This window comes from Thunnus albacares, chromosome 7 (genome assembly GCF_914725855.1).
Source record: "Thunnus albacares chromosome 7, fThuAlb1.1, whole genome shotgun sequence".
In the NCBI taxonomy this organism is placed as follows: Eukaryota; Metazoa; Chordata; class Actinopteri; order Scombriformes; family Scombridae; genus Thunnus; species Thunnus albacares.
Window position 1 is genome coordinate 1,758,076 of NC_058112.1, and position 15,043 is coordinate 1,773,118.

At 39.5% G+C, this 15,043-nt stretch overlaps 1 long non-coding RNA gene across 1 annotated transcript; it reads left to right on the forward strand.

The window, feature by feature from the left end:
• Nucleotides 1-6,320: 6,320 nt before the first annotated feature.
• Nucleotides 6,321-12,057, forward strand: LOC122985276. The gene is made up of 3 exons (XR_006404088.1): nucleotides 6,321-6,447; nucleotides 7,074-7,111; nucleotides 11,984-12,057. It is a non-coding gene; the product is annotated as an uncharacterized LOC122985276 (long non-coding RNA).
• Nucleotides 12,058-15,043: the final 2,986 nt, after the last annotated feature.

Consider the following 15,043-nt stretch of genomic DNA (forward strand, 5'->3'; position numbering starts at 1 on the left):
TGTGTAAATAACCAACACAACTGTGTTAGGTGGTGATGTGTCACTGTTGTGTTTTAAGCTTGTTCAACTGCCCAAAGTAGCCAAAAAAATCAATGAATGCAGTTTTTAATTAATTTGTGTTTAATTAAATTATCACAAACTGAATGACACACTCAAATGGGTCCCACAGCTAATTTTTGCCCTAGGGCCCCCCAGCAGGTTAATCCGGCCCCACTGGCCTTAAGTTAATTGAATTCTCCCTATGTTTAATACAATATCAACAGAAAAAGTATTAGTTGAACACTATGAACATGCTTTACATCTATTGTAGTAAATGCAGATAAATTCACATGCATGTTACTCTGCTCCTTAGACCTACAAAAAACAAGGTAAGTGAATCAGTTCTAGTACAGGACAAACCCCCATCTGGGCAGCCTGAGAACCACAATTGCTCTGTTTGTTTGAGACTGTGCAGGTCGTTGGAGTAAACAAAATTCTCTATCATGTTCCTGGAACCATCTGAGACAGCGAGTGCTCTGTGACATTACACATCCATTTGGATAGAGTGCGGATAAAGGGTTGCACCTGTTCTGCAACAGCACCAAGGTACACTGTGGTCATTTGACTGATGCTCAGTTGAAGTGCTGAATGTGTGCCAACTAACTACTCCCCACACCATTAAAGTCAGCTGCTCAGAGCTCTGACACAAGAGTGAGTCCCTGGATTCAGGCTGTGCACACCAGATTCTGAGCCACAGATTGCATCTTACAACAGAAATCATAATTTATGTCCTCCTTTCAGTCGTCTGGTTTTGGGGGCTGACGTGTATCCTGAAGCCTCATCACTGCAGTGCAGGCAACCCAGTGAGCACCACTTTGATTATTTGCAGGTCACAAGATGTCTAAGTTAAGAAGCTGACTACATTTCATTGTGATACTTAAGTTGTTTCAACAGCATTTTAATGACTATTTCAATGCATAGCAAGGACTGTCTTCCCACCCAATACAGTCATTAAAATTCTGCTGAAACAACTGTATGGATGTCTTAAAAATGTTCACTTTTCAACCAAATTCAGCCCAGTTTTAATCCAGAGCAGTAGTTTCCAACATGGGGGATGTGTCCCATGATAAATCTGAAGGGTTCATCCCACAGACTGTATATAAAGCTGGACATAGTGAAGTGTGATGTCACCTAGTGGTTTCACTGGAGCTGGTTTGAAGCCCAGAGTTGCAGTTTATGTTCAGCACCATCTTTTCCATTTGGAGCCAGTACTTTCCAAATAAGGAGTATAGGATGTTAACTTTCATGCTCTAGGAATATGCCCTGTGACCTCAGACCCATGCTAATGCTAGCTTACTGGGAACATTAAACAGTGCACACTTGGGCTAATATTAGCTACTTTAGTTAAATTATGATAACACAGCAGTTATCATAATCATGTAACATTAAACTTAGAGAAATATGGTGACAATAGTGTGACTAGAGCTGGGGAGTGCAGCAGGTGAGCCAACTGTAAACCTAACTGTCTACTATAACTCTTCACATCTTATTGACGGAGCAATAATTTCCAAAATGACTACCAGCACACTTATTAGAGGGTCTGAATTTAGAGATTGAGACCATAATGACTCATAGATTGGAGTATATAGCGGCCGTTGGTGGTGTTGCACTTTAAGGTACTTCTGCATTGGCTTCAGCCTCAAGCTGTGGTAGTTGGCACTTGGTCTAACCCTGCTTGTGAAGGAGGATCAGCTGACTACTGCCGATACAACTGTCTCTGCATTGGTCTGAATGGAGTATTAGTGTAAAACAATTATATGAGCCATGTTTGGAAAGGTAACATATAAACAATGTATTTGTATATGTAATGTTTTGTACAAAAATCACAGGAGTGATTAAAACTACCATTTCAACTATCACACCAAACTTAACATCACTTGACACCATGTGTCTTGCCAGTTCTAATGTTTAGTCAAACACTGAGTGAACCTCTTGACTCTGTCTGTATGATTTATCATGAGTCTGCAGCCACATGGTTCGCAGTTTGGCAGAGCTGGTGGTGAAGTGGCTACTGAGTGCACACCAGGAAATGTCATGATAGCGGACACTTCCACTTAAAAGTTCCATAGTCTCACTTTGATATTAACCTTTGTTTTATATGTTTGATCACTGATTGGGCCTTTAATTTCTTGCTCAGCCATACTGAGAACTGACTTAAGGGCAATGTGATGTTGGTCAGTAAGACAAAAAAAGACAAACAAAGCTGCTGTATCTCTATCAGCCTGGATTCAACATCATCATGGAGCTGGATGAATTAAGTTACAATTGGTTGGAGTGTCGCATTAGTGCTCTGAACCTGATCTTCCTGCTCTGGTTTGACTCAATCTTGTCTCACTGCTGTCAATAGAGACCACTGTGGAGGTCTGAATTGGGTTAAAGTGACAGTTATGAATAGTTCTTCTGCACTGCAAACTATTGACCTGTCTGGATCCATGTCTTCAAATAAGGTTTGGTATAACTTAGTGTGTAAGAAATCAATCTTCAACATGAGTTTTCCCCAAAGGATCAGGACATGTAGGTCCAGATAATGTCAGTGGAGGTCGGTTGAAGCTCTGTGACAACCAGTTGTCAGAGGTTCCTGCAAGTTCTCAAACCACTCACCATGTTAACACCCCACACAGGACTGTAGTGCTCCAGTCCTTTCAGGGTCTGGGGTCCAGGCTCAAGGCAGTCTTTCTATTGTTTCAGCCTCTCTTGCTCTTGTAGTTATTTAGTCACAGTAGAGAGTGGCACTAGGGATGGCAGCGTTGGTCAGTCCACCACTTTGGTCCAGACTACAATATCTGGACAACTATTAGAATAAGTCCTGAGAGGATAAATTGTAATATCTGTAGTGATCTCTCAACTTTTCATCTAGCAACATCACCAGGTCAGTGTTTTCATTTGTCCAATGCATGGGTTTATGACCAAATTAGAGCTTCAATGATTAGTTTGGTAAGTTATTAATCAAACACCAGAAAATTAGTCAGTAATTATTTTGATCAATTGTTTAAGATATTTTTTTTCATTGAAGTAAAAATGACAAAATTCTCTGGTTCCAGCTCCTCGAGTGTGCGGAATTGCTGCTTTTCTTTGTTTTATATTTACTTTACATTCTAAACTGAGTATCTTTGGGTTCTGGACTGCTGGTCAGACAAAATAAGCTATCACCTATAGGACATTGGGAAAAAGCTTTGCAATGCCTGTCCCTAGATGGGCCTTTAAAATAAAATACATATGGAACTGGACAAAACACAAAATACATATAGTGTACATACATTGAAGCACAAAACACAAAACTCAACAAGACACATAAATGCATGAAATGCAAACAATTCACAAACAATGATACAATATCATAAAACAACAAGCAGCAGATCCCTCATGACTATGTGACTGGTTCCTCTTTAAAAAAAACTGTTTAAATTTGAGTTTAAAATGTCCAATGATCCATTCTGAGTTAAGTGGGTAAGAGGTTCCACATGTTGAACCCCTGAACAGACAAAGTGATTTGTGCAAATGAGGATTTACAAAAAGGCACCTTACAATTCCCTGTACCTTGTATTACATGCTAAAAACCCTGAGAGGTAAGGCCAGCTCACTGAGCACCTTAGGATGTTCAGTTTCAATATTTTCTGATGTCTTACACACAAAACGATCAATCGATGAATCTAAAAAAGATTGGCAGATGAATCGATAATGAAAATAATTGCTAGTTGCAGCCCGAGACCAGATACTCGCAAAACTAATGAGCCCCCTTAAGGCTCAGCTGTGCATTGTGTTAAGTGCTGACTAGCAAATGCTAACATGCTAACATTCTAAACTAAGGCAGTGATCATGTTAATAGCATACCTGCCAGACATCAGTAGCCTATGTTAACATTGACATTGTGAGCATGTCACCATGATGGCATTAGCATTTAGCTCAAAGCACTGCAGTGCCAAAGTGCAGTCTGATAGAGCAGCTAGTGTGGCTGTAGACTGGTCTTGCTTAGCTCAGACTTGCTTTCCTAATGGTTTTTAGGGCTTGATTGGGTCCAGGTAGGGTTGTTTTTTAGCACAGTTTCCCCCAACCCACCCTGTATTCTGAAGACTGTGGTCACAGAAGCCAATACAAAGACAGTTCCCCTCTCTCTTCCATTGTTTTGTCATTGCAGAGAAACCTAGTAGCTATTTTCTGTTGTGCGTCTCACCAAGGGACCTATCTTTAAATCTGCAGTGCGGAACTTAAATTAAAATGAAGTTCACACAATGCTGATTAAGCCTATCACCGCCAGATAAATCTCTCTGTATTTCACAGTATATGGAATTTTTAAATCTCATGTTGGGGGTGACATTCCTGCGCTGGCCATTTGGCCGTTCATCTTGCTGCTCTTCTAGACTTTCCAAACGTTATTGGACTGAATGGATCAAATTCTGATAGTGAAGCAAGTCATTTTGTAGGGGTTGTGTGACACTCAAAACAATTCGTAGACCATGGGATGGCTGTGGCTCAGGAGGTAGAGCGGGTCGTTCATTAATCGGAATATCAGCGGTTCGATTCCCGGCTCCTCCAGTCCGCATGTCGATGTGTCCTTGGGCAAGATACTGAACCCCTAATTGCTCCTGATGGCTGTGCCATCTGTGTGTGAATGATTAGCTTTCCTGTAATGGGCAGGTTGGGACTTTGCATGGTAGCCCCTATGCCCATTCATCATATGGATGAATGTGATTCATAGTGTTAAAAGCGCTTTGAGTGGTCAGAAGACTAGGGAGGCGCTATATACAGTCCTTTTACCATTTTGCAGCCACAACAGTAGGTTATGGTCTGTGGTGTACTGGCATACTGGGACAAATCCCGGTGGGCCAATGAACCATCAGAAAATATGTTTTTGGAGCGGTGGACCATCAAAACATATTTTTACCAGCCCTCTCTGTGTGCCTGTCATTCAGGGTGCATGTGAGAGCGTGTTGCATGCCTGTGTCAGGCCAGCCGATTTAGACCAAATCAGGTGGTGCGTTGCCCCGCTGCAGGGTTGAGCGGAGGTGTGTTGGGGTGTTGGCATGTTTATTTGTGCCCTAGAAAGTAACTGCTGGAAACAATCGGAAAATAACTTTTTATTGATCTGATTTACCGGCTTTCTCGCAACCACTCTTCATGCACTCTCTAGCTCATTCGACCACAGATACTCTCTCTCATACTTGCTGGTGCTTTCAGCTCTCTCTCTCTATCTTTGTACTCAGGCAATCACAGCTGAGCGCCTCCCTTTACTGTCATTGCCAGAAGGGGGAGACCAAAGTCCCTCACTCCAGCTTTAACCAAACATTCTCATTTTGGATTATACAACAATATACTGCATTAAATGTGGCTGCTATAATGAATAATGCTGTTGTCATAGATAGACATTTTTGCAAACATTTGCAAAGCCGATTCTTCTTAAAAGTTTAAATCCATTGCTTACATCCATGCATACTTGCTATCAGTCCTCTTTTTCTTCCCTGTCTTTGTTGGCTATTGCCACCACCATTCAAACAGTAGAATAGTGTGAAACATGCGCTGGTCTGCGTGTGCGTCCTCTTTGCAGTACATTAAATGCACTTTTCAACAATCCTCCTTGAGATTATATACTACTAGTTTGTTCTGCTGCCTGGGTTATGTCCTGTGACAATGTTTTTTGGAGTCAATGTAAAACTACAAAATACATACATTCTATGAGATAGGGTTGTTTTCAATGACATTGATTTAACTGCAGCTACATGGTTTGCAGAGTGGTGTTAAATCAGGATCTGGGTATTATTCAGGTGCTACTGTAGAAGTCAAATGATGTAACTCTAGTGGAACATTATCAAGCAGCAGATTATAAAGATCAGCTGCAATGTACTTGGCATATCTCCCCCAGAATACAACAGCTGTAAATTATTGTTTTAGTATTAACAAAAAAATCAAACAAAGTAGGTTTGCTGAGGCACAGTTTGCAGTCTTAGTTAATGCTGACAGATATTCATATATAGAGAAACTAAATGAAAAGAGGCGTACCTTGTTACATAAAAAAGAAAACAAACAAATTACATATTAAGACTCATGATGAACATATGATGGTGTTCTGAGTGCTAGGTCTTAGTTTGAGATGATGAGCACCTTGTGGGCATGTAGTAACACATACATCCACATTTTGAAGTTCTGGAAGGAGGAAACTGAGGAAAAGTCATTTTTTTCTTCACAACTCACAATTACCAAGTGGTGACTGTTTGAGGGTAGGGGGGCATCAGGGCTCCAGTTTCATCTGCTTTCATATCCACCTCTGCTGTCCTCAGCATCAAAGGAGACGCAGCAGCAGCGGAGCAGAACAGACCTCTGTTCTTTGAGCAGGAACAGAGGTCTTGCTGAGAAGAAAGAGAAAAGGATGTGACTAGTGAGCTATTACAGCATCATTGACAAGTCCAGGCAAAGGTAGATGAGAGCTACAATAGCACAGTCTCAGCAGGACACAAAGACATACAAGGCAGAACATGTCAGTCTTAGAATGGGTTTTCATCCTGTATTCTGATTTCTCAAGTTTTTAAAAGGAAAATCACACCATTGCAATGGCAGAGCAGTAAGCTGATATAGTTCTATAGTCAGACATGTTGAAATGAAACTGTCTTAAAGCAGCTCAAACAAGAGGATTATAACCTTCATGACTTAAATAAAATCTTAATACAAAGAGTAATAATTGACCCTATTTGCATTTGGAGACGTCCTATCAACAGTTTTACAGACGTCTCTTTTATAATGATGGGCAATGTGGAAAATGCTTTTGGGCCGCAGGAGGATTTTTTTTTCACTTTTTTCACTAGGAAAATCGGCAGTGGCAACGGCAACACTGTATCCAGTTCTCTTAATACATCCATGGCTCTCACTCAAGAAAACTGTGTGCACACAACTACAGTCAGTAGTAAACTAGATTAAACTGTGATTAACAGATAGTAGTTCGGGTACAATGTTTATCTTTCTTAGTTTTCTCTTCAAAATAAGTTTGGCTATGCTAAAGGTTTGTTTAACCCTCTGACTACTTGTGTCTCTTGACTTCCTTTTAGTGATGTCATCATGTTCCCAGATCTCAGCAAATAACTTGGTGAGTACAAAGTCATTATTACTGATAAGAATCAAAACTGCCAAAATAAGACCCAGTTGTAATAAAGCAAAGGTCTCCTCGGGTAATACACCTCCTAAATCTGAAGCTAAAATTAAAATGCTCACTGGGTCATTGTGATGATTTAGCAGTGAAATGATGGATAGGTCAATTATGTTGCTTGTGCCTCCCTGCTGGCCCAAAGCCAGAGCTCCCTGGAAACTCTATCACTCACCAACACACATCATTAGCATTTAGAGAGGCTGGGATCAGCCTGGGATCCACACCAACACACAAACACTTGAGATCCATCAGAGGTCTTAAGACTCACATACAAAAGCAAAAACAGGAAAATCACAGCAGAAATTTCAGATTAAAATTCTATTTCTGTTGAATGACGAGCATTCGTCATTGAGCAGGATTTCATCCTCAGTGTGACATGAGGCCAGATCAGAGGCCTGTACTACAAAGCAGGATTTGGGGTTAGTGAGGTAACTTCAGGTTTAACCCTAGGTTTTCAGGTTTACAACGATTACTTCTCACTGGGTACATCACCATGGTAACTTATGCTGAACAGCTCCATCAGATCCATAAGATTTAAGTTAACCTGCTCCAGAGCAGGTTAGGGTTAGGGTTAGGGTTATCACAGCCTGTCAATACCCCAACCACTGACCAAACAGATCACTGGAAAAAAAGGAGTTGTCATTCCTATTGGATCCCAACATGGACAAAAGTCCTGAGTTTACAATGAAGAGAAAAGTAAAAAAAAAGAGCATTATACAACAGTTGGTTCCGACCAAGTAATTTGATTGGACGAGAGGCTTTCCATGAGTGCTGACACTGAGTACAACAGCACTGAGACTTTTAACTATACATGTATCACTCCGTTTTACAGGTGTTCTAATTACCATTAATTACATTAACAGTCATTATCTAGCTTATATTAACAAACTTTGCACCACAAAGATGAACATATTTCCACAAATAACATTTGAGTTAAATTATGAATGGTCTTCAGAAGAGAGTGAAGAAGAAGAAGCCTGGATACTTCAGTGCAAACATCCAGGTGTGCTCATATGACATCAGCTGACCTAGATAAGTTAGAGAAGAGCAAAAATGAAGCTAACACTGTAAGGCAAACAACATGGGCTTTGAACTGCTTTCACAATTCTCAAAAATATAAACATCAACATTCAGTCCGTTAAGAAAACCAAGCTGAATACAGTCTTGAGGCAGTATTAAGGATCTATCTGGACAACTAAAGGGGAGCTCTACAGCATCAGCAGCTACCTTGGGCTGGTTTAAATTGTTAAATCAACAAGCCTGTGGCTAGCTGTTCATGGAGTTTAATGCAGGACCCAGAATTCATATCAGCTAATACTGTTTGCAAAGGTGTTGTAAAAGAGATTAGAGGGGCAGGGAAAGACAAAACAACACGCCAACCTGAAGACAAGCACATTTCAAAATATTCTGCAACACTAAGTTCAGACAATCCAAAAGGTTTACTGAATGAGGTCTGATACGATATTCAGTTGCAGTTAAGACGCAGGGGAAAAGAGAGGAATTGGGATCTCAAACCTGACTCATTCATCCTAAAACATGACGAGAATGGAGCAAAGTATTTCACCATGACATTCAATGAAGAAACAAAAATCATAAAGACAATCAAACAAACAATAGAAAATCGGAGGAGCGCTGTGCTTGAGGTGCAAGGAAATCCCCTCTGCCCGGTAGAGTCTCTCGAAAAATTCCTGAGCAAAATTTTGCCTGATGCAAAAGCCCTCTATCTGCAGCCCAGGAGGGTTACAGCTCCAACAGACAGCTTCTGGTATACAACTGTTCCCCTGGGAGTAAACCAACTGTCATGGATGTTACCCAGGATGTGTTGTGGGAAATCTTCAGATGGGCCAATAAATCTTCAGGTCACCCACAACTTAGTATTAAACTCAAAACTTATAAGAGAAAGACTCAAAGAAATACACTGGAAACTGGTAGAGTTCAATGTGAACAGGTTTACTCTGCATAAAGAGCAATACAAAGCAAACCGAGGCCTTGATCCCGGAATAAAGAACCTAATGAAAAATCATGAAACATTCAATTATATACCTCTCATAACGCCTCCTAATGTGGGGCTTATTCACTGAACCCCACCCTGTTTGATCTTAACACTTCTCTAACATGTATCAGTTGTACTTGGTATCTTCCGCATCTCTCCAAATACACATGGCCTAGCGGCCTTCACTCATCACACACAGAAAATTAAAATGTGACCTAATTGATCCTCCCCTTCCGAGTTCCCTTGGGAACTATCTCTTATTGACAGAAATGTTATCTTTGCACAATTACTGGCCTATTCATGGAAGGACAGTTTTCCACCACAGATGTGCAAAGCAGCGGGGACACACACATCTTACACCAACCATAGCCTTAGCCACACAGAAACTGTCTGATGTGGGACTCGAGGCAAGGGTAATCATGGCAGTGAGTGGGCATAGGTGAGATGCCTTATATAAACATACAGAGACTATGATGTGAATTGTCATTTATAATGAATAAATGGAAACATACAGGTAAATGTACGATACAAACTAGCTGACCAACAGTAACATGTAGACCTACACAAAGTAACAAGCTAGTGTGCAGGAAAATGTTTATGTGTTGTGTAACCCTTTACGTGCTTGTCCCTGCAATGTCACTGCTTTCATTCACAACACACCTGTGCTGGCATTTTCCCTGAAATGTTACTAGGTCTTGAAGTGGGAAATTGGCGTTACAGATTTCCCTGAATATCGATCCCTGTTCCCATTCACACATGACCCCATGCAGGAAATGTTCCTGAACATTTCACGGATAGACTACATGTATGAAAGGGGCTCTAGTAACATTTCAGGGAAAATGCCGGCATTCCCGCCATCTGCTGGACTGGCCCTTGCCCCATATATTCCGGCATTGCCATGACATGTGTGAAAAGGTGCAAGATGTAAACGTTCCTAAATGTAGCTACATGTGTGAATAGTGAAAATCACTAGTGGTGCCTGAAAGGTTATCTCAGTAATTTACAGGGAACTATGTGTGAAAGAGGCTTATGAACAAACAAATACTATGTTTCATTTCAAAAGTTGAAGTGCTGGACACAAGGTGTTCCCCACTAAGTCCATTCTCAGTGTTTGTGCACTGCAGGCTTCAAGTTTCCACATCATACTTGTATAAGTTGCATACTAGATCATCACTGGACCATGAATGTCTCCAAACTAGTTGTGATGTCACAAATCATGGGTACATGTATAAAACTGAGATTTAAGATGAACACAGAGGCACTTTTCCCCTTCAGCAGATGAATGTGAAAACAATCTCTGGACGTACATCATTCAGCAAAGAGAAGAGAACAACATTCAAGAGGAGGAGCAATAAACAATAGACATTTTAAGTGGCTGGGGACTTAAAACACATATATAAATTTCAGGAATTTACAATTATTATTTCAGTTACTATTATTTTAGTGTTGTTTTTGGATGAGTGTTAATGTTTTATATTGTTCATTCTCTTGTCTAGCATTTTAATTCCTTACTCACAACCCAAAGCACCTTGAGATGCATTTTGTGTATGAAAGGAGAATAATAAAGTGTATTGATGTTATTGTTTTCATTTGTTAATAAAAGAAATCTAATCATTACTATTGGTAATATTGTTATAAGAAATATCACATTATCAAGTTTAAAAATGTTAGAGAGGATTTTGATCATTGAGCTCTCTTTAAGCTAATGGGCATCATAATCAAAAAAAAACAACTAACTATCAGGTAATTTCACTTGGTTTATATATTTGATCACAGAGCTAATCGACTGTTCTCCACACTACACCCAGGAGATGACTAGCACCACCCTGTCACCTCCTGCTATTAATAATATGTGCAAATTACACTTAATCACTCGTCATTTAGGTCATCTTCAAATGGAGCTGCACGCCAGCCATCTAAACACATTACATCGTGACACGGCAATTATGTGTTATTTGGGAAGAGAAGGTATAATGGCTCTCTCTCTTTGTGGTAGCATCTCTCTTTGCTTCTTATGATCTTTACTGTCTAATACACTGTCTGTGTTCTTCCTTTAAACACAAATGGGCGACTGTGACTTCCAAGACTTTTGTTTGGAAGACAAAGTCAAACTTACTAACCTACATGAAGTCTACATTTGTAATGCCGAGTAGAAAGTGAAATATAATCCTAAAACCTTAGTCAGGGGAATTTTAGAGACAAGAAAACATTTTTGGGAGTGTTAGGATGGCCGTGTAGCGGCTGGACTTTAAAGCAGGAGGCTTGAGGCAGAGGTTAGATGCAGACCAACCAGGTGTTTATTTCAACCACAATGAAGACATAGTACAATAACAGTCATAATTCTCCATATAAAACAATGTGGACCACAGGCAGCATGTGATCCTGACAACAGCAGCACTTGATGGAAACTCGCAGCCTTATAGCCTGCCACTGGTAATGACCTCGACCCCTACCACAGTAAAGGGAAATCTGCCCCTCACCTGACATCAAAACTACACAAAAAACAAACACATTGAAATACATTTATACTATACTAATGTCAAATACATGATCTCAATTTATGTTACACATTACAATAGAATCATTGAAAACCTGAACAGCAGATTAAAGTACACTAACAACCCTACACTAATTACCACATGGTATCTCCTGGAACTTTTAAATTGGGGCTCAGATACCCTGGGGACTCTTTTAGCCCTAACACCCTGAAGAGGAGACACAACAGAGCTGAGTGACCTACACAAACATTACACATTATATTATTGCACAATCATGCAACAGTTAACACATTAACATTCACATTGTGTTTGTCTCCACAGGGTCGGCCTTCAATTGATTCCAGCTGAGAGGCAGCCACAATATCTACAAGACACACATCATTGATACATGCAGCAATTTCAATAAAAAAAATATTCAACTCTTCAAGTTTGTGCCTTATTTCTTTTACAGGTACTGCATACAATTTGTGCAACAAAATACTAGTAATGAAGAGGACCCTCGTTACAGGTAGTCATGACAACACAAACAGCTGCTCTTCTGGTCCACAAGACATCTCCCCCAGTGTCTCTGGAGCAGCTCCAGTTTGAATTTGTAGAGCTATACATGAATCATTTAGTGGTATCCCCCTTTAAACCCCCTCTCTTTTTTTCTCCCATTGATAGTAATTTTTTGTCCTGGACCTGGACTGATCAGCTCGAGTCACGACCAGTAATTTAGCCCTGTATAACAGCCAACAACATTCATTTGCTGACTCATATGCACAAGCACATTCAAGTAAAGGTGCTTACTGCATATGGTCAGCCTTAATCCATGGAGCCCTTGATCATTGTTCTACAAAACAAGACACATTATCCCATCGTCTGTGAAGATTCTCAGTCATCCAGGTCATGGTTATCCATGGAGAGTTGAATGGAGGGTAACTTGACTTCTTGGTTGTAGATGCTTGGTTGAAGATGTTATGCCTCTTATCCAAGGGGCTTCTTCACTTTTAACTGACTGGTGGGGAGTTCCAGGTATTCAACCTCTGTGGGGTCGTTATCAAGGTCATTGATACCACTTGGTTTGCTAGTGTTCCAGGCTGTTGTAACGATCGTCATTAGAGTTGTTGTACTGTAATATTGATTAACCAAATAAAATACATAATAAAATCAATAAACCTTCATTTTCTAATTTGTAATTAAATCTAAGCATTATACCAGCAATCAAACCATGTAATATTATGTGTAACTTATAATTAACAGATTTTGAAGCAGAGTTTGAATTTCCATAATGTCAAACTAACTTAATTGTTAAATCAAGATATATATTTACACATTTAGTAGCATTTTCTGACCAATTCTTTTTGTGCATTAAAAAAACAGAGGAGGAGAGGGAGCAAGTCAAAGGAATGTGGCTTCTCCTAAAACTTATGACTTTCGAGATGGTGAGCTAGCAGAAGAAGGAAGGATGGTTCATTCCTGTTGGTTCCAGTCTGTTTGTATCTGAAAAGAAGTTGTTAATTCCAACTGTCCATTTTCCTCCCGTGGCTGAGGGAGGAGTGCACAGGTTCTTAGTCCTTGACATCCTTATGACTTTAGGTCAGAGGTCATTGGGTCTGTGTGTGTGTGTGTGTGTGTGTGTGTGTGTTCCCGCACCTACACAGAGAGACTGTTAGGTGAAAAGGAATCATAATGGTTTTTTTTAATAATTTAATTTTTCTTCTGTTCTTGGGTTTGTTCTCCTACAGTGAAGATGGCTTTGAAATGGCATTCATAATATAATGTAGTGCTGTTAATGTAGTTCAGTTGTTGTTTGAAGTAAATGACATTTTAATGAAGCACTGTATTAAGGTCTTCACAAGAGCAATTCAAAGGGATTTATGTAATGCATCAAAAACATTATAAAAGCAACATAAACATTGAAAGGCAGCCCAAGAGAATAGAAAAAATGTAAAGGAAATTAAAAAGTTAAGAAAAGAGACATAAATACAGAATAAGTAATAGACTAGAAGTACAGTTACAGTGCAGTAATAAGTTGTACATTGCCCCAAATGCATCAAAGGAAGTAAAAGCACCGTAGAGTAATCAGTCAATCAAAAGCACAGGAGAACAGCAGAGTTTTAACTTCGATTTGAAAGAGGCTAGTGTTGGAGCTGCATTAAAAAACACCAGGAAGTTGGTTCCATCTGAGTGCAGCATCGTAGCTCGGTTCTGACTCAAGGTTTTACCATTTGACTACTTCTTAAAGATCTAATGGCCCTACTGGGTTAATATTCTTCCAGGAGATCAGAAATATATTTTGGCCTGAGGGTTCAGCACTTTGAAATCAATTCTATGGAATCCAGTGTAAAGATTTGAGAACAGGAAATGTTCATAGTTCTACTGGTTTTTGTTAGACACTCAAACTTCAGGGACCAGTGACTGGACGTGCTTAATTAAGCTTTACCTGTCAGCTGGGTTAGCTTCAGTTGTTAGATGTAGTTATTAGAGTCAACTGATAATATGAAAACAAACAAAGTGAGAAATTAGAAATATTACACAGGGCAGACATCATCTCTGTCCCAACAGCCATATTTCATTTAATTATTTTATTCAACATAATACTATCATAAACCTTGGTGCAATAAATTATAAGTGGATTGGAGCCCTGCAGTGTGCAAACTTATTTCAAATGAGTGGATGAAGCACATGGCAGAGGGCATGCAGACATCTTCAACTCTTCAAATAATCTCACTGAATAAAAAATGTATTTTTATGTTCAAAATATTCAAATAATGAACATGTTTAAGCCAATAACACTGTGTGTGAGATAATATCAAGTAAAAGGAGATATGTAGATGAAAATGGTGTGTTTTAAGTGTGCTTTGTGTCTCTATTAAGCCTCTTTAATGTGCCTACAAAGTCTTTAATTTAACCAAACAGCATCCTCTGCTGGTCAGAGGATATTTCTAAACTTCAGGTTTACTGAAGTCAAATTGAAACACCTGTCTGTGCAGCAAAGGTGAATGGTTCTCTGTGACATCCAGACTGGAACTATGCAAAGTTATTAGCTGGAGATTAACCTTTTTATGTAACTAACCATTAACTCTGTCCACCATATGCACATAACTACTTTAACAAAGAATGAATGATGACCTTGATGAGGATGATTGAAAGGGTTCAGAGACCTACTAGTCCCATAAAGGAAATGCTCCTGTTTTAGTATAACTAGTAGAACTATCAGAACTGAAATTTACATTGGCCAGTATTGTACCTGTGAATTGTGCTTATGGTGACAATGATCATCATTCTTTATTCGATTTGTGTCTGTAACTCTAATTATTATAATATCATAATTGTATTAACAAAGGAGGTCAAACAGTACATTAACTAATTCATTCCTCCATAATCAAAAAGTTAGTA